General features: G+C 41.4%; 1 pseudogene; it reads right to left on the bottom strand.

The window, feature by feature from the left end:
- LOC119921316 overlaps positions 1-18,395 on the bottom strand; it is a 39,598-nt pseudogene extending 21,203 nt beyond the window's left edge.
- Between the last annotated feature and the right edge of the window lie 1,677 nt (positions 18,396-20,072).

The following is a 20,072-nucleotide window of genomic DNA, read 5'->3' as shown; positions in this document are numbered from 1 at the left end:
CCCCCATCATCTGCCGGGCCTGGAATGCCCTCCCTCTGCCCATCTGCCAAGCTAGCTCTCTTCCTCCCTTCAAGGCCCTACTATGAGCTCACCTCCTCCAGGAGGTCTTCCCAGACTGAGCCCCTTCCTTCCTCTCCCCCTCGTCCCCCTCTCCATCCCCCTATCTTACCTCCTTCCCTTCCCCACAGCACCTGTATATATGTATATATGTTTGTACATATTTATTACTCTATTTATTTATTTTACTTGTACATATCTATTCTGTTTATTTTATTTTGTTAGCATGTTTGGTTTTGTTTTCTGTCTCCCCCTTTTAGACTGTGAGCCCACTGTTGGGTAGGGACTGTCTCTATGTTTTGCCAACTTGTACTTCCCAAGAGCTTAGTACAATGCTCTGCACACAGTAAGCACCCAATAAATATGATTGATTGATTGATTAATTAATGGTATTTAAGTGCTTACTAAGTGCCAAACATCGTTCTAAGTGATGGGGTAGATACAAGGTAGTCAGGTTGTCCCACATGGGATTCACAGTCTTAATCCCCATTTTCCAGATGAGGTAACTGAGGCCCAGAGAAGTGAAGTGACTTGCCCAAGGTCACACATAGACAAGTGGCAGAGCCTGAATTAGAACGCATACCTTCCAACTCTCAAGCCTATGCCCTTTTCACTAGGCCACTGCTTCTGTTGATATTCATCCCATCCCCAACCCCACAGCACTTAGGTACATATCCTTGTGCTCTCCCATTCCTCCACCAGTAACCCCCCTCCAGACACGCAGGCAGGTAACATTGTCTATCAAGTCTACTGCATTGTTCTTTCCCAAGCTCCTTGTTCAGAGCTCAAGACACAGTAAGCACTCAATAAATATCACTGATTGGTGACTGAGTGGTTGATTGCTTAGATATGCCTATATGTGCCAGTAGAAATCAAAGAAATCAACTCAAAGTCCCCACTTTGTAACTTTAAAATCATGACTTGCAGATTAAATATTAACTCACTCTATTTGAGAAAAGGACACTTCATTGTTTTTTGCATATTTCCTGTACGAAAAAAATAATCAGACCAAAAATACAGGTAAAGCATTCCACAGCTTTTCAGGAACCCTCTGTTAGTAAATACATTTCCATGAATGCCCTTTATGAATCTTTAGATAAGGCTAAAGTCTACCAGATTTTCAACAAAATTGAACAAAACATTGATCTAAAGAGCTAGGTTTGCTTATTCCTTCCCTTTCCCACACCATGGATCAATACCATTAAGATTGAAATTGTCCCAATCACCTTCCTGCCCTGCAAGTTTTTGATAAGACTTTTCCTGTGACTATGTTATCCTAATGTGAAAGAGATGAAGAAGACTCAATTCATGTTTCAGAGAGAAAAAAAATGTTCAGCACACTTCAGTTAATCAAATATTCCGGGAACCGAGCTAGGAAGTATATGATTCAAATATTAAATGATGGCCTTAAGGAAAAGTACAGCTTCCACACGCTTTCACCATCAAATGCAAAAGCAATACTAATCTGTAACAGGTCTAACTGGCCTTGCACTAAATTCTAGAAAGTGGGCTTTCTGACTTGATAAGCCAAACGTATTCTGAACTTACCCAGAGGCAATATACCTCCTATAGATTCAACTGATGACTGCTTCCTTGAAATACATCAAAAGAATAAGAACATAGACCAGGTATCTAAAACTTTAATTCCTGGTAGTGGTAACAAAATTTCCTTAACCCAAAATCTTGCCCCACTTCCAGTCTCCCCCATCCTACCATAATCCCTACCTTGCTCTTAGTAACAGGTTATCCATAACTTTTGCTCACATGACTAGGAACCTAAGGTCTAACTTAATGGATAGGCCTGGAGCATGAATCCAGGCAAGGGCATTCACTCCAGTGCCTTTACGAAGAAAGGTGGGAAACTCTATTTACGAGAGGTGAGGTGGTCACAGGAAATTTCCAAACCAAGTGCAATCAATCGACGGTATTTACTGAGCCCTTACTGAATACAGAGCCCTGTACTAAGCACTTGGGAGAGTAAAATGCAATGTAAGTGGTAGGCACTTTCCCTGCCCACAAGAAAGTCTAGATGAGGAGCTTACAGCCTTAAGGAGAAACTTAGGACAGTGACATGTTGGTGCGTTTAAGCCATAAATACAACCGTGAACCATAGGAGGCCAGAGGAGCCATCATCTCCATGGTTGGCCCTGTGGGTATGATGTCAGCCTCTCCCAGACAGTTTTTCAGGCATGAAGTGTAGCAAGGTAGCCTGCCCTACCTTTGTATTTGGAAAAGAACTGGAGGGAGAGCCACAGTGGTGGCTCCACCTCTTGTCAACTGCTAGCTGGTGCTGCAGTCTGTGGGTCCACAGAAACTGAGAAGTGCAGACTGGGTCCTGGCTTCAAGAGCAGGGCCTGGGATCTAACACAGTGCAAATGGAGCCTGTTTCCAGCCTGGAGTCGGGTCCAGGCTTAAGTCCTTGCATCATGAGAAGCAGCATGGCTTAGTGGAAAGAGCACGGGCTTGGGAGTCAGAGGTCGTGGGTTCAATACTGGCTCCACCACTTAGCTGTGTGACTGTGGGCAAGTCACTTCACTTCTCTGTGTCTGTTACCTCACCTGTAAAATGGGGACTCAGACCGTGAGCCCCATTTGGGACAACCTGATTACTTTGTATCTACCCCAGTGCTTAGAACAGTGCTTGGGACATGGTAAGTGCTTAACAAATACCATCATTATTATTATTTTTATGAGTGATAGCTGGGTGTGAACAGAGCTAAGAACTCTATAGTCGCAACCAAAACCAGCTGCTATAGTGATGGGATTCCACGGGGTGATGCAAGCAGGCACCCCACTCTGAGGCTGGGGAACAGGGGAGCAGTTTAGATGCCTCCAACAGTCTCCTACCCAGAGAGGGATAGAGTTGAGGTGGTGACGAAGTAGGTGCTGCTTTACATGACACCCCTCTTCTCTGCCTCTATATTGTAAGCTGGTTGTGGGCAGGGATCATTTCTAACGATTCTGTTGTACTGTACTCTCCCGGTTGTTTAGTACAGTGCTCTGCACAAAGGAAGTGCTCAATAAATACCATCTCTTTCCTTCCCTTCTCTTCCTCTCCCCCTTCTCCTCCCTTTCATTCTGCTTCTCCGTTCTCCCCTAAACCCCACCCCTTCAAAGCTCCACCCCCAAGCTTGCTCTAAATGAAAGGTTCAAGTTCAAACAATGAAGATAGTAAACATAAATCACCTTTTCCTTCTCCAGAAGATAAACCTTCCCAAAGCCACTACAACAAGGGCACCACATATGTACCCAAATACAGCTCCACAGATGACACCAAGTGGAAAAAACACAGGAGAACAATCATATCACTCACCAAAAACAACTGACAGATCAACAGTCTGGATGAGGCAAGCCTGCTCTTCAGATGTCAGAAATGTTTGAAAGGCAAAAGGACAAAGTAATTTAAGGAAACTTGCATTTTCTCCTATGAGAAGCCACATTCTTCTGCTCCTACCTAGTTATTAGCACAATCATCCTTAAGGGATTTTTAAAAATCAATTTAGGACACAGAAAATTCGCCATTCCAAGGTTGGATATGGAAACATATTGGTATGGCAAGCAAGGATGGGACACTAGGACTACTTGAATGAAGGAAAGGAGAAAAGGCCTATTTCTGGAAGTGAAAAGGAAATGGATAATGAGCCATTGCCATTACTACTTGTATTTTTAACTCTAAGAGCAGTAATATTTATTTTATTTTGTTAGTATGTTTGGTTTTGTTCTCTGTCTCCCCCTTTTAGACTGTGAGCCCACTGTTGGGTAGGGACTGTCTCTATATGTTGCCAACTTGTACTTCCCAAGCGCTTAGTACAGTGCTCTGCACACAGCAAGTAATCAATAAATATGATTGATTGATTGATTGAGGATCATAAACTGAAGACACCCAAGAAGGAGACACAATGAACCTCTTATGAGAGGGTCCCCACTTCCTTTCTTCACTCAGCTAAGAAATGATGAACAAGACAAGCAAAAACTGTCAGCTACTTATTGACCTCACCAAAAAAATCTTACAGCATTAACTATCATTATTATTATTACCACAACACTGATTGAAGTATATACTTTGTTGCTTCCTGGTTTTCTTCTAGGGATTATTGAAAGCACGATATCAAACATAAAAAGTTATTCCCTTTTGCCAATGTTTTTTCTCTCTAGCTGGATCTTGTGCAGCAAAACTGCATTTGAAAATGGCATGAAGGACACATAGCTTTCCTCTTCCTCAATGTGTCCTTGTTTGCTAAAGTTAAATTTGGTGGAACCTGTGATACTAGTTCTGTTGAAAACAAGAAGGAAAGGGTATTGGCTCATGTACACATTCAAATTTCTCTAAAAAAACTGTGTAGGGGGGAATACAAGATTTAGCTTGAAATTTCAAGTGATGCAGCTGTGCTGTAACATGCTAATAGCAGTTAGTATTAAGAGTATTTGATGTCCTTCCCCACTCCCACACCCTTAGACTGTAAATTCCCTGTGGGCATGGAATTTGTCTATCTACTCTCTCATATTGTAGTCTTCTAAGTGCATAGTACAGTGCTCTGCACACAGTAAGCACTCAATAAATAGAATTGATTGATTGATTTCAAGTTTTTGGTGTCTTATTATATCATTATGTTGAAAAGAAATAATGGAGTCTATGGTTTTGAGTTAAAGGGGGTGCCAAATTTTTCTGGGAGGAAAGGATTAGCCAAAGTGTCCCAGATGGCCATCAAAGGAACTCAAATATCCCACTCACAATCCTATAAAAAAGAACCAAGGCCTTAAGTAAAACCAAGTGAAATTTAGGTTTACCTCTCAAAAGCAATGAACCCAAAAGGCAACGAAAACCTCCTTAGTGGAAAATTTTAATATCTAATAAAACCTCATCTTTGAAAATCCAGTCCCCCAATTGTGATATGCACATACGATAACTTGATCACTTTCTTCCTAAAACCTGAACTGCTGTGACATTACACCACCTGAAAAAGAACCTGCTCTCTGTAGAAATCATGATGGGAACATAAACACTTGGCAAAATCACCCTATCACAGTGTTTGAGTTACAAATCGTAAAAGCTAGAGTGCAAAACAAATATCTGAATGAGCACATTTACTTTTATATTGTCATATTGTATTCTCCTAAGTGCTACAGTGGATATTCTCCTACAGTGCTCTGCATACAGTAAGAACTCAAAAAATACGACTTAATGACTGACTTTATCATCTCTTGTCTTATGCCATCGAGTCATCTCAGACCTATAGAAATGCTATGGAAACATCTCTTCCAAAACAATCTTAGGGGACTGCAAAATTATGCTACTATCACAAGGTCAGCATGAAGGAACTTAACCAAAGAGGAGCTCTTTACCTTCACCTGATGTGAGGATTACTGCGTATGCTTTAATTGGTCCATTCATGGCCTTAAACCCACTGAACTTAACTTTCAGTGAATTGTGACTGACGGAAATAACATTTGGCTGTCCAACTAGTTCAGGAGGATCCATGCCAAAATTAGAGTCATTTCTATATTAATAATAGAAAATAATGAAGTTTCACATGAGAATACTTGCCTCCCGATGAAGCCATTCTAATGTAATCAAAGGGTAAGTATAGAAATATTCCCAGTGTTGTGGATTACACACTTTTCACCTGTATGTCTGCTGTCCTTTTGGGGTACAATCTTCCTGATTAGGTCTAATGGCTAGTTCTGTACAATGTTAAGGTGATGATGACGGTGGTGGTACTTGCTGAGTGCTAATCTGTGTCAAACAATGGGATAGATACAAGTTAATCAGATCGGACACAGTCCCTGTGCCTCATGGGGCCCACAGTCTAAATGGAAGACAGGATAGGTATTGAATCCCAATTATACAGCTGAAGTAACAGAGGCACAGAGAAGTGAAATTAGTTATGCAAAATGACACAGCAGGCAGGTGGTAGAACTGGTTCTAGAACCCAGGTCCTCTTATTCCCAGGTTTTGTGCTTTCCACTAGACCAGTAAGAAAGCAAATGTAGATTAAGTTCCTCAGGGTAAGACACCATTTAGTATTTTCAGAGGAGCAAGGACATAAACTTGCTCCTCAGAGATTCCAGGAAGGCATAGCAATTTTTCCAGTCTCTCTCTGCTTCAGGACAGCCTCCCCACCCAGAGCATACAGAATCACTTTGATAAAGTCCCGATTTCTGGGTGCATTAATGCTGGATATTTGCTAATTGTCAAATAGTATTTTTGATTACAATGTAGGACTCAGTAGAGAGCTTCACACACAGTACGTGTTCAATAAATACTACTGATAGACCCATCATCCCATATGCATCAACTGCAAGCTCGTTATGGCAGGGAATGTGCTTACCAACTCTGTTGTATTGAACTTTCTTAAATACTGAGTACACTGCTCTGCCCACGGTAAGTGCTCAATAAATACCACTGATTGATCTCTGAATGATGTAGCTCGGGTTTGGTGTCTGTTTATAAGGCAGTAATATCAGGGATAAGTGGATTTTGCCTGTCACAAGAGATTCCTAAATCACAGTGAAATAATTTTTGTTAGTCTCACTATCGAGAAAACTCATCCCTTCTCTTTCAGGTTATATTCGGTGATCTATAAAGTACAAGATGTTGAATTAGACTTTTCTCCGCAAACTAATCTACCACAAGCTCTTGCCTCACTAAAATATTACTATAATGCCAAATTTTCCGACAGATTGCAAGCTATGAAATGAATGACAATCAGGAAATCTTCATTTGAAGATGGGTACATTGTGATACCACTACCTTCAATCACAATCACTGTATAAAACTGAAAGTGCCAGCTACAAATTTTTATAACCCACCAGTGATATCCGTAAGACAGCTTTCTTCTCTAGGAATACTCTTGTTTTCACAGGACTGGGTTGTCACACTGATATTGTAAGAAGTGGCATAACTTAAAAGAGTCACATTTGTCACACTTGTGGAGTGACAGGATGGAAGATGGGTCTCATTCCTCCATTACCCGTGGATCACTTCCATTTTGAAACTGGTATTTGTACAAGGAGGGCAATTCCACTTCAGAATTAGGGCAGGCTGCTTGGGCACAGGTTCACACCAAAATGAAGTCAAGGGTGCAGCGTCTGGAAGAGAAGAAAGCAAGTTGCAGTGCTTAAACAAGGTGGATTCATTTTATATTGTACTCTCCCAAACACTTAGTAGATTGTTCTGTACAGAACAAGTGCTCAATAAATATGATTAATTGACCGAAATAAGATGAATTCATGTCTTTCCTTTTGAAGACACTCCAGGGGTTTCCCATCCACCTCCACATTAAAGAGAAACTCCTTATCATCCATCTTAGAGTATTCAATCAGCTCACCCCCTCCTACTTCACCTCAGTGATTTGCTACTACAGCCCAGCCCTGCTGCTTTGCTTATCCAATTCCAAAACTACTTGCTGTACCTCAGTTTCATGTATCCTACCACCGACTTCTTGCCCGTGTCCTCCGACTGGTGTGGCACCCTCTCCACCTTTGTATTTGACAGAGCACAATCTTCCCCACTTTCAAAGCCTTATTAAAATCACATCTCCTCCCAGAGGCCTTCCCCAACTAAAGTCCTCATTTTCCCTACTTCTCTCCCTCTGTGTCACCTACCAATCAATCAATCATATGTATTGAACACTTATTCTGTGTGTCAAGAGCACCGTAATAAGTGATTTAGAGAGTATAACGGAGGAGGCAGACACATTCCCTGCCCACAATAAGCTGGATCCATACCCTTTGAGCACTTGATATTCACCGACCCTCAGCCCCACAGCATGTTAAATCCATAATTTATTTTATTGTCTGTTGTAGTGATCCAACTGCTCTAAGGTGTCAAACTCTACTGGTAATCCATCTACAACATATTCCCAACACTTCTGTTCGGTAGCACCTTTTACCAAAATGAGCCCAGAACTCACTCCTCCCTTCCTTCATTTTCTGATTTGTATTGTGACGTTTGTGAAAAAGGAAAGGCAAAGAACTACATGTCAATTACAGAGGGAAACAAACAGAACGGGTAAAGAAAACACACTGTTGTACCCTAGAAAACATTTATTTTCAGGTCCCTGACATTTACCTGAACATTTTGATGTGCTGGTGACTGGCTCTCCCTCAGTAAAGTGATCACATGCTTCTGGAACTAATTTGAAAGTATAAGAAGTACCAAGGTTTGATCCTGTGATCCTAACACTTGGCACATTAGATGTTTGCTTTCTGGCAGTTTCACTATTTACAAAAAATATGAGACAGGTATATGCAGCAGAAGCGTTGTCTTGGTTTTGCCATCTTAAGGTCATCTCTGTTGTGGCAACATTCAAAACTTCAATAGAAGTCAATAAAAGAAACGGTCAATCAGTCAATCATATTTGTTGAAGGACTACTGTATGCAGAGCACTGTACTAAGCACTTGGGAGGGTACAATATAACTGACATTCCCTGCCCACAACAAGCTTATCATCTGGGGTCGGGAGGGGCAGACATGAATATAAATACATTATAGGTATGCACATAAATGATGTGGAGCTGGGAGGGAGGATGAATAAAGGGAGCAAGGCAGGGTGATGGGGAAGGGAGTGGGAGAAGAGGACAGGAGGACTTAGTGAGGTATAAGTGAATACAGGAGCCTTTACTAAAACCACCCCGCCAAACCAAATTATTCCAGACAAAGAAATTAATGATCAACAACTGTGGAATGGGGCAAAAAAATTTTAGACAATAGTTATAGAGATTAGTCTTCTTAAGAAAAGCTGCTTTTGAATTTTCTACAAAGCCTTTTTCTTTTAAATGTAGTTCATTTATTTTAGATTTACTTTCACAATCTTGGGAAAATATATTTAGTTCCTCTAAAGAATGGTGAACACATTAAGTCATTGTGGTATTTTAGCCACCAATTCTAAAGTAAATGCTAGTTCTGTCTGCCTATGCCACCATACAATATGACTTGACCAGAAGTTACGGCAATACAAATGTCTAACATTAAATATGATTAATGCAATTTATCAATTTCATTAATTCAAATACCATTTTCCACGAGAGAGACAGAACCTTTTCTAATCGACATAATCTTTCCCCCCTTGACAATGACGGAAACAAGAATACATTTTTTGGTCTCCCTTCTGTCTGATTTTTCACTTCTGGAAAGATTGTGATGTTATAGGGTGTACCAGGGCTTAGCCTGGTGATGCTAGCATTTTTGAAGAGGGATGTCTGGTTCCAAAGTCCATCTCCATTCACAGATAAGGGCTAAAGGTAGGTGTCTGAAGCATTTTCATTGTTTTTCTATGCTAATTATATTCTAGTTGCATTCACTCCTACAACTCGGATATCAAACACTGAATTGGGTTCTGTTTAAAAGAAAGGGGAAGCATGCACATCAATAAAGGGAAAAAAATGTGATGATAAAAAAATTATATGTCCAATACTATTCTAATGTCTATTCAGGAAAAGTTGGAAGCAATACACAGCATCCACATGGTGATATTGTAAATAAAATGGTGTTCCTTAAAAAAAGAAAAACAGACAAATCAAAAGTAAGAGTGAATAATAAAGTTAGTAGACATGAACCCAGTCCTCAAGGTACTTTGAGGTCTCACAATCTTATGGGGGACTAGATACTAAAATAAATTATCAGGTAGTAACTTCATATGCATATAAAGTTACATACACGTGCCATGAGGGGTTTAGCAGACCCTAATCCCATGGGGAGGCTTAGAAAACTACTGAATCCACTTCACTTTCAATGTTAGAGAATAAAGTATGATATTTTGCCCCCAAGACGATGAGAGTGTATCATTATGTATATCTCTAGCTATTTTACTCCTGTAAATTAAACATTTTCAGATCTACTATCTCGCTTTGGTCCTAATCAATGGAAAGTTGAAAAGGCCAGCCATTAATAAATGATGAAAATTCAAGTCAAAATGTTTACAATTTTGCCCAGCTAATTAGTGACAGAATAGAAAGCAGAATCTGGTACTCCTGACATGGAGTCAAATCCTCTTTTCACTAGCCCATCAATCAATCAGTCATATTTACTGAGAATTTACTGTGTGCAGAGCACTTTGCTAAGTATTTGACCATCCTGCTGGTGTCCAAGTAAGCCTTCTTAGCAGCAGTTAATTTTTCATCTAAGGTAACTGGATTACTGCATCAGCCTCCTTTCTGATCTCCCATCCTCTTGTCTCTACCGCTTCAGTCTATACTTCACTCCGCTGCCCGGATTGTCTTTCTACAGAAAGGTTCTGGGCATGTCACTCCCTTCCTCAAAAATCTCCATTGGTTGCCTATCAACCTTTGAATCAAACAGAAACTTCTCACTCTTGGCTTCAGAGTTCTCCATCACCTCGCCCCCTCCTACCTCACCTCCCTTCTCTCCTTCTACAGCCCATCCCACATACTCTGCTCCTCTGCCACTAACCTCCTTACTGTGCCTTCTTCTCATCTGTCCCCCCGTCGACCCTTGGCCCACATCTTACCTCCAGCCTGGAATGCCCTCCTTCCACACATCCTCCAAACTAGCTAACTCTCTTCCTCCCTTCAAAGCCCAAGAGCTCACCTCCTCCATGAGGCCTTCCCAGACTGAGCCCTCCTTTTCCTCTCCTCCTCCTACCCTCCTCATCCCCCATCCTCCCTCCCTTTGCCCTACCCCCTTCCCCTGCCCACAGCACTTGTGTATATTTGTACATATTTATTACTCTATTCATTTTATTAATGCTGTATATGTAACTCTAATTCTATTTACTCTGATGGTCTATTTGTTTTGTTTTGTTGTCTATCTCCCCCTTCTAGACTGTGAGCCCATTGATGGTTAGGGCCCCCTATCTTTATGTTGCTAATTTGTACTTCCCAAGCGCTTAGTACAGTGCTCTGCACACAGTAAGCACTCAATAAATATGATTGAATGAATGAATGAATGAATTAGATTTGCAGAGAAGCGGCCTAGCCTAGTGGAAAGAGCAGTACTGGAAATCAGAGGAACTGGGTTCTAATCCCAGCTCTGTTATTTACCTATGTGATCTTGGGCAAGCCATTCTCTGTGCCTCACTTTCCTCATATGTAAAATGTGGTTTCAATATTTGCTCTCCCTCCTACTTAGACTGTGAGCCCCATGTAAGACTGGGACCAAGTCCAACCTGGTTATTTTTATTTACCCTAGCCCTTAATATAGTGCATGGTATGTAGGAAGGTACTTAACAAATATCATAATTATTAATGTTATTATTATTATTATTATTAGTTTTCTTGTCAGAAGCTTCTAAAATTCTTCATTTAAACACTATTTTATAAACTTTTCTCATAAGGTTTGCAGTTGGGTCGACTTCATGGTAGAGTTAAAGTTAAAAGTAGAAGTTAGAGAAGCAGCATGGCTTCGTGGACAAAGCCCGGGCTTGAGAGTCAGAGGGCGTGGATTCTAATCCCAGATCAGCCACTCGTCTCCTGAGTGACCTTGGGCAAGCCACTTAACTTCTCTATGCCTCAGTTACCTCATCTTTAAAATGGGCATTGAGACTGTGACCGCCACGTGGGACAACTTGATTACCTTGTATCTACCCCAGTGCTTAGAACAGTGACTGACACATAGTAAGCACTTAACAAATAATAATAATAATGGTAAATTCTTCCTTTTCTTTCTCCTCAGGTTAACTCCCACAGTCCCTCTCCTCTTCTCTGTTACATTTACAGGCACATTTTATATGTATTATAACCAAACCATAAAATTCATTCTTGAATGGCTCCTAACTTTAGCATTTTTCATTCTCACGAATAATCCACTTTGGGAAAACTCAATTTGAGATAAAGATTTCAGATTATGCTCTATTTCCAGTCTATTGCAGAATACATGCATTTTTTTGGCACAACCTCAGGGATCAATAACATTACTTCAAGTGACAAAGGATCATCCACAGTGATCTCTCTCCTGTCTCATTAAAGGTTCCCAAGCATTTGAATTTCTCTACTTTCAAAAGATGTTCCTAGGAATCACAAAATTTTTAGTGCATTTCATCACCTCTTTCCAAGTATTAACCCATCCTAATTACCTACAGATGATAATAGATGACTCACTGACAAGTATCGTTCATGAAATGAATGTACTGGACCTTACAGTCATTTTTGTTATAACATATGTTTTCTTTTTTGTGACTGGGAAAGAACAGAGTTTCCAAAATACAGCTGTGAATTATAATACACTGAGCATCTCCCTATTCACTATGTCTGATCAGACTATTTGTGATTATTTGCTTACTACAGTGCTTGGGACATAATAAGTGCTTACTAAGTAACATGAATATTATTATCTGCCAGGAGTAATGCTGCAAGCAAATGATAGTATCACTGGGAAAGCCTCAGTGCCCTGCTAGACTGTGAACTCCTTTTGGGCAGGTTCTGTGTCTATCAGTTTTATTTTGTACTTGCCCAAGAACTTCATACTGTGCTCTGCAAATGGTAAGCGCTCAATAAATACCATTGATTGATTCAATCATTCATTAGCAACTAACATGGTATTGATGAACCCACGTTAAAGAAAACTTGTGTTATCATGCATGTACCTTGACCCATGTAATCGACACCATATATACATGTTGAGTAATCAGTTCTTCTGATGTCGCTTCACATTCTATCCAGATAGACCAGTGCTGCAGGAGTAATTTTCTCTGCTTAAAAGTGTTCTACATCATGGTGAGAACATGCATGATTTAAAATTCACTCTACACTAGAAAGTGATTTTTAAGCAGTACAAATTCCCACAAGATGCTAATGACCACTCTTAAATTTCAGGAAGAGATAGCAGAGAAACAAGAAGCACAAGAGCCACTTTGTTGTCATCTTTCAAAGCTTGTAATGGACTTTTTAAGACTTCCCTTTCATAACTTTCTTGAATTTCACCCAAAGTGGTGATAATAATAATAATAATAAAAATAATAATAATGGCATTTATTAAGTGATTACTATGTGTGAGGCACTACACTAAGAAGCAGTGTGGCCTTTTGGAAGGAACACAGGCCTAGGTGTCAGAGGACCTGGGTTCTAATTGTAACTCTGTCAACTGTTTGCTGTGTGACCTTGGACAAGTTACTTAACCTCTCTGTCCCTCAGTTGTCTCATCTGTGAAATGTGGATTACATCTTCCTCCCTCCAACTTAGACTGTGAGCCCCAAGTGGGTAGGGCTGTGTCCAACATGATAAACCTGCATCTACCCCAATACTTAAAACAGTGCTTGACACATGGTAGATGCTCAAAAAATACCATTAAAATTAGAAAAAGGTATTTGCAATTTCAATTATTTTCCAACCAGTTTTCACACCACACAGGAATTTACAGATCTGCAACTACATTGTTGGAGCAGGGGTACCTGTACCCAATCTGGGGCCTATATTTGTCAAAAGATCAGATTTTAATATAAAATTTCCATGTGACTGACATGTGTTCTAACAAATGCTCAGTAAATGTCTATTCCCTTTAAAAGCTGATGCTTTTCTCTACCCAACAGGTGGCAGGTATATCAGCAGGTGGAGCAGCAGGAAAACAAAAGATTCAAAATAGAAAAAAAAATGGCTGGCATCTATATGGATTATTATGATTTTTAAAAAGGACCAGTAGATTGAAATGTTAGCGAAGTTAGGAGGCTTCAGAAGAGTTTTAATAGAGATGTGTGCCATAAGCCCAGGCTGGGTTTTTCAGCTGGGAAAAAAACAGAGTACTAGACTAAATGTAACAGAGTTAGTATACACGTTCCCTGCCCACAGTAAGCTTTCAGTCTAGTGGGGGAAATATATCCTTTACAAAGAGGGTGGATGTCAAGTAAAGAGCCATGTCTTTATGACACTGACAGACACAGAATATTGAACTGAATTCACCACGGGCTTCTGTCACAAGAAAACATTCCTTACATTCAGCAACTTACTGGTAGTGGTGCTTATTCTTTCAGAGGCTCCTTTGGTTGTACCTGCTATTTGTGGAAAGAGTTCAAAGGTATAAATGGTACTGGGTTCTAATTCTCTCATCACAGCACTTTCTTGTTGTAAATGTTTCATTCCTAGGAGGTGTAGGTTCTGTAGTAAGTATTCTAAAAGATGTAAAATCACTGCTGGTCCAAGCTAATCCAATTTCTGTTGTGCTGATGTTTGTCCCTTGAACGTCAGAAACTGGCTGGGGAGCTGTTAGGAAAAAAGAAAGGCATTTATTCAGAACCCTACAATGCTTCCCATATTGAAAACAGACTGGTCCTCCGAATATTTTCAGTTCAATAAACTATGTTCAGAGTTCAGAAGTTAAATTTGTACAGACAGTGCCACTCTGGACATCAGATTGTCCCAGATTTTCTAGGGGAGGAGTTTTGATCATTTGATCCTAACACTTAATCCTAACACTTCCAACCTGAAGAAAGCTGAACCCACCTAAACCAGAACCTTTGGGAAAATTTCAATGCTCCTCTCACATTCCTCTTCCAGGGACTTCTTTCCCAGCTCTTAGTACAACAGTACAGCGCTCTGCATATAGTAGACACTTCAAACATAATAGTACTACTACCACTATTATTAGCACTGTCGTTCCTGCCCAACTGCCAGAGAAAACACAGTTTCTCTTGATACAAAGCTATTTAATCACTATCATTTCTAAACTTAATTCATTGAAAACGACTCCCCCGCTCCACACCCAAATAATGAAAGGATGGGGGAACAGATTCCATTTCTTCAGAAGAGAAGCTATCATTTAGGGGAACTACTTTTCTTTGGAATGCAAATCGTTCTGTGATGAAATACCACCTCATGTCCCTCCACGTCCCCTCCATCCCAGAAACACCATGCATATACTCTCACACACACACACACACACACACACACACACACACACACACACAGCAAGAAACACAAAGGCCACAAATTGCAAGCTAGAAGATGTCCCAAAAATTCTGTTGCTAGCAGCTATGCTCCACTAAACACTCCCCTCACCATCTGTTCACCAGGCCAGAAGCTCTCTATTCTGCTTCTAATACAGAGCTGGAACTCAATAATTAGCACCAACAGATGATATTCAGTATGATTATGTCTCGACGAAGTCACCTGTATAAGCTTCTGTAAAGTTTGGTAGGACTTCAGGAAAACCCTATCTTTGTGGGTACACAGTGAACTTTTACAAGATGCCAGAATTCAGTCCAGTGATGACAGCTCTTCTCAAGTTGTATGATGCATGAAATGAAGTATCATTACTGTACTCAACAAGGATTCTGTAGGTGTAGGCAGATGAAGAGTTATCTTTGCTTTCCCAGGTTAGGCTCACTTCTGACACAGTGACATTCACAGCCTGGACATTGATAATTTGACTCATGTCTGTTAAAAACAATAAAACAAAGTATGACTGGCAGAAAGAAGGGAATTTCCAAAAAAGCATTATCATTTCCATCAGTGCATGTAATTATTTTAAGAATACAGCTGGGCTCTCTATGTCAACATTCATTTTTGTATTTATTGTTATAAGAGGCCACCTTCAGTCTTCTCTGCCCCAGGACAACATTCCCTCTGGAGGAAAGGACTGGCTTCCCTCTTGCAAGTTTCAGGACCCCTACAGAAGCAGCATGATATAGTGGATAGAGCAGGGGTCTGGGACTCAGACGGTGACAGGTTCTAATCCCAGCTCCACCACTTGTCTGCTGTGTGGCCTTAGGCAGGTTACTTCATTTCTCCGTGCCTCAGTTACCTCATCTGCAAAATGGGGATTAAGACTGTGAGCCCCATGTGGGACAGGGACTAAGTCCAACCCGATTTGCTTGTTATCCACCCCGGCGCTTAGTACAGTGCCTGGCACATAGTAAGCACTTAACAAATACCACTATTACTATTATTATTATTACTGCCCATCTGTTTGGGTTATCATTTTACTTTTCCCATTTTTTTTTCTTTTATTCAGATTTGCAACCCCTTGGTTCTCTTCCCTATCTGCCTATGTTTCCATTAAAAAAACAAACTCCAAATAAGTTAAAAACTCTTTAGGAGGTAGTCCTTTCAAACTAAACGGTGGAGAGAGTGGAACAAAATGCCATCCCAACAGAAGAACTTTAATTTCATTTTGAATCCCATAAACTGTAGCAGAAAATTGCTTCTTCAGCCTCAATGCAGGCCCTTCTATGAACTCAGAAAAGCCCCTGGTGTCACAGGAGTCTCCAGAGCCATGCCAGGCCAGACTGAGCCAACCAAACCAGAATGGCGATTGACAGCTCCCAATCTCCCATTAGGGCACCAGCCAAGTGGGGTCAGAAGTTCATGAAGGCCGGCTCTTCCACTCTGGCACCACTAACACTGTGCCCAGCTAACAATTATAATAATAATAATTATTATGGTACTTGTTAAGCACTTATTATATGACTGTTCAAGCATTTGTATCTGTAGATACAAGTTAATCAGGTTGGACACAGTCCCTGTTTTATATGGAGCACACCCTCTTAATTCTCATTTTCCAGATGAGGTAACTGAGGCCCAAAGAAATGAAGTGATTTACCCAAGGTCCCACAACAGAAATATGGTGAGTGGCGAGCTGGGATTAGAAACCAGGTCCTTTTGCCTCCCAGGCCCCTGCTGTATCCACTAAACCATGCTGCTTCTCTGCTTCAGGCTGGGCCAGCATTATTGGGGGTCAGGCAGGGCATTGATTGGACACTGTTATCTTCAGCCAAAGCTGGGATCTGGAGCCACCAAAAGCATTAAAGTGCTCCTTGTTCTTTCAGTTTCTCTAAACCACAACCCCTTGCCAGATTTGGCAGGGAATGTGTTTGTTATATTGTTACATTGGAGAAGCATCGTGGCTCAGTGAAAGAGTACGGCCTTTGGAGTCAGAGGTCATGGGTTCAAATTCTGGCTCCACCACCGGTGAGCTGTGTGACTTTGGACATGTCACGTAACTTCTCTGGGCCTCAGTTACCTCATCTGTAAAATGGGGATTAAAACTGTGAGCCCCCCGTGGGACAACCTGATCACCTTGTAACCTCCCCAGCACTTAGAACAGTGCTTTGCACATAGTAAGTGCTTAACAAATACCATTATTATTATTATCATTATTGTACTCTCCCAAGCACTTAGTACAGTCCTCTGTATGACTGACTGACTCAATAAATACTATTGACAACTGAATCAAAGTGAGAAGCAGCAGCATCTAGTGGAAAGAGCACGGGCCTGAGAGTCAGAAAGGCCTGGGTTCCAATCCTGGCCCCACTACCTGTCTGCTGTTTGACCTGGGGCAAATCACTTCACTTATCTGTGCCTCAGTTACCTCATCTGTAAAATGGGGATTAAGACTGTGAGGCCCATGTGGAACAGAGACTCTGTCCAACTCCTACCTCAGCACTTAGAACAGTGCTTGGCACATTTTTATGGCATTTATTAAGTGCTTGCTATGTGCAAAGCACTGTTCTAAACGCTGGGGATATTACAAGGTGATCAGGTTGCCCCATGTGGGGCTCACAGTCTTCATCCCCACTTTACAGATGAGGTAACTGAGGCACAGAGAAGTTAAGTGACTTGCTCAAAGTCACACAGCTGTCAATTCGTGAAGTCGGCACATAGTAAGCACTTAAATTTTTTTATTATTGTTACCAAGTACGGTCGAGCCATTTCTGATTCATAGCAACTCTATGGATATATTTTCTCCAGAACGTCATGTCTTCTGCCACAATTCATAACCAAGTTAACGTTTCTCCCATAGTCGTTATTATGGTTTCTAGCTGCGGGTCTGCCTCTTTCACTTTTTCCCTGAAGTTTTCCTAGCATTAATGTCTTCTCCAGAGAAATAATCCTCCTGATTATGTATCCAAAATACGCTAATCTAAGTTATTACAATTACCATTATTATTATAAATATGATTGACTGACTCAATAAGTATGACTGACTCTGAATAAATACCACTGACTGACTGACTCCAGTCTCTCACCAGAGCTTCCTTCATACATATTTATCATAGCTGTTGCCCCTACACAGACAGCACTGCCCCCCAAACCTCTTTAAGACAACTCCCACTAGTGCAGCAAATACAGTAGAGTGCAGAAGGGAGCACGTGGGAACTGAAGACATGTGACGAAAGCCCAGTGGCTTCAGCTGCACCCTCTCCGAATGGGGATCTGACTTACTTGTCTAGATTTCTGTAGTTATGCAGTCTTCTTTGGTCCCATCAGCTCCTTGGGAAAAATTATGGCTGTGTACTGGGTAATGAGTTTCAATCCCATAAAGTTAACTCGGGTTAGTTGGGGTGCCTGGTAACCTTCAGGGCTCGCACTTGTGGACACATCCTTTTGGCAGGTTACCTTGACATCTTTTGAATAGGTCACTGTAACAGGCATATCAAATGCAGGTTTCATTTCTGGGTTCAAACAACACATGAAAGACATCTGTGTGGGAAGACCAGGATCTCGCCTTCTGCAAACCAGTTTGACATAGCCTGAAAAGGCAATTTACTGTAATTTTATAGTGGCACTTTTTCCTTAAAAATACCCGACTCATAATGGCCAAGGGTTCTTTCCCTCTGGCCACACCCACATTTCCCGCAATCTCGTACTATGGAAAATGCTCAAGGCATGGGACCTGAGACAATTTGGATGTCGGCCTGCCTAAAACTCAACATGTCCAAGACTGAACTACTTATCTTCCCTCCCAAACCCTGTCCTATCGCTGACAACCTTGGTGTCATCCTCTACTCCACTCAATCATTCACCACACACATCCAATTCATCACCAAAACCTGACGGTCTCACCTCCACAACATCGCCAAGATATACCCTTTGCTCTCCATCGGAACTGCTACCTTACTGGTTCAATCTCTCATCCTATCCCGACTGGATTACTGCATCAACCTCCGTTCTGATCTCTGATCTGATCTCCCATCCTCCTGTCTCTCCGCGCTTCAGTCTATACTTCACTCTGCTGTTTGGATTATCTTTCTACGGAAATGCTCTGTGCATGTCACTCCCCTCCTCAAAAATTTCCAGGGGTCGCCTGTCAACCTTCGTATCAAGCAAAAACTCCTCACTCTTGGCTTCAAAGCTCTCCATCACCTCATCCCTTCTTACCTCACCTCCCTTCTCTCATTCTACAGCCCAGCCTGCACACTCCACTCCTCTTCTGCTAACCTTCTCACTATTCCTCATTCTTCCCTGACCCGCCGTCGACCCCTAGACCACGTCCTTCCACTGGCCTGGAATGTCCTCCCTCCACACATCCACCAAAATAGCTCTCTTGCTCCCTTCAAAGCCCTATTGAGAGCTCACCTCCTCCAGAAGGCCTTCCCAGACTGAGCCCACCCTTTTTCCTCCCTTCCTCCTTCTCCCCCTCCATCGCTCCCCCTCCCTCTGCCCTACCCCCTTCGCCTCTCCACAACACGTGTGTATATTTCTACATATTTATTGCTCTATTTATTTTATTTGTACATATTTATTTCTCTGTTAATTCAACTAACGATGTGTATATAGCTATAATTCTATTTCTTCTAATGGTATTGGTACCTGTCTATTTGTTTCATTTTGGTGTCTGTCTTATACTTCTAGACTGTGAGCCCATTGTTGGGTTGGGACCGTCTTTATATGTTGCCAATTTGTACTCCCCAAGCACTTAGTACAGTGCTCTGCACGCGGTGAGTGCTCAATAGAGAACTTAGAGAAGCAGCATGGCTCAGTGGAAAAAGCACGGGCTTTGGAGTCAGAGGTCATGGGTTCGAATCCCGACTCCACCACATGTCTGCTGTGTGACCTTGGGCAAGTCACTTAACTTCTCTGAGCCTAAGTTACCTCATTTGTAAAATGGGGATTAAGACTGTGAGCCTCACGTGGGACAACCTGATCAGCTTGTAACCTCCCCAGCATTTAGAACAGTGATTTGCACACAGTAAGCGCTTAATGAATGCCATTATTATTATTATTATTATTATAAATACGATTGACTAATAATAATAATGGCATTTGTTAAGCACTTACTACGTGCAAAGCACTGATCTAAGCGCTGGGGAAGATACACCACAGAAGACCAGGACACATTCTTGAGTC

Source organism: Tachyglossus aculeatus (assembly GCF_015852505.1).
Source record: "Tachyglossus aculeatus isolate mTacAcu1 chromosome 12 unlocalized genomic scaffold, mTacAcu1.pri SUPER_6_unloc_2, whole genome shotgun sequence".
Classification (NCBI taxonomy): domain Eukaryota; kingdom Metazoa; phylum Chordata; class Mammalia; order Monotremata; family Tachyglossidae; genus Tachyglossus; species Tachyglossus aculeatus.
The sequence above is the reverse complement of the archived record's forward strand: the minus strand, read 5'-3'. Positions and strand labels throughout refer to the sequence as shown.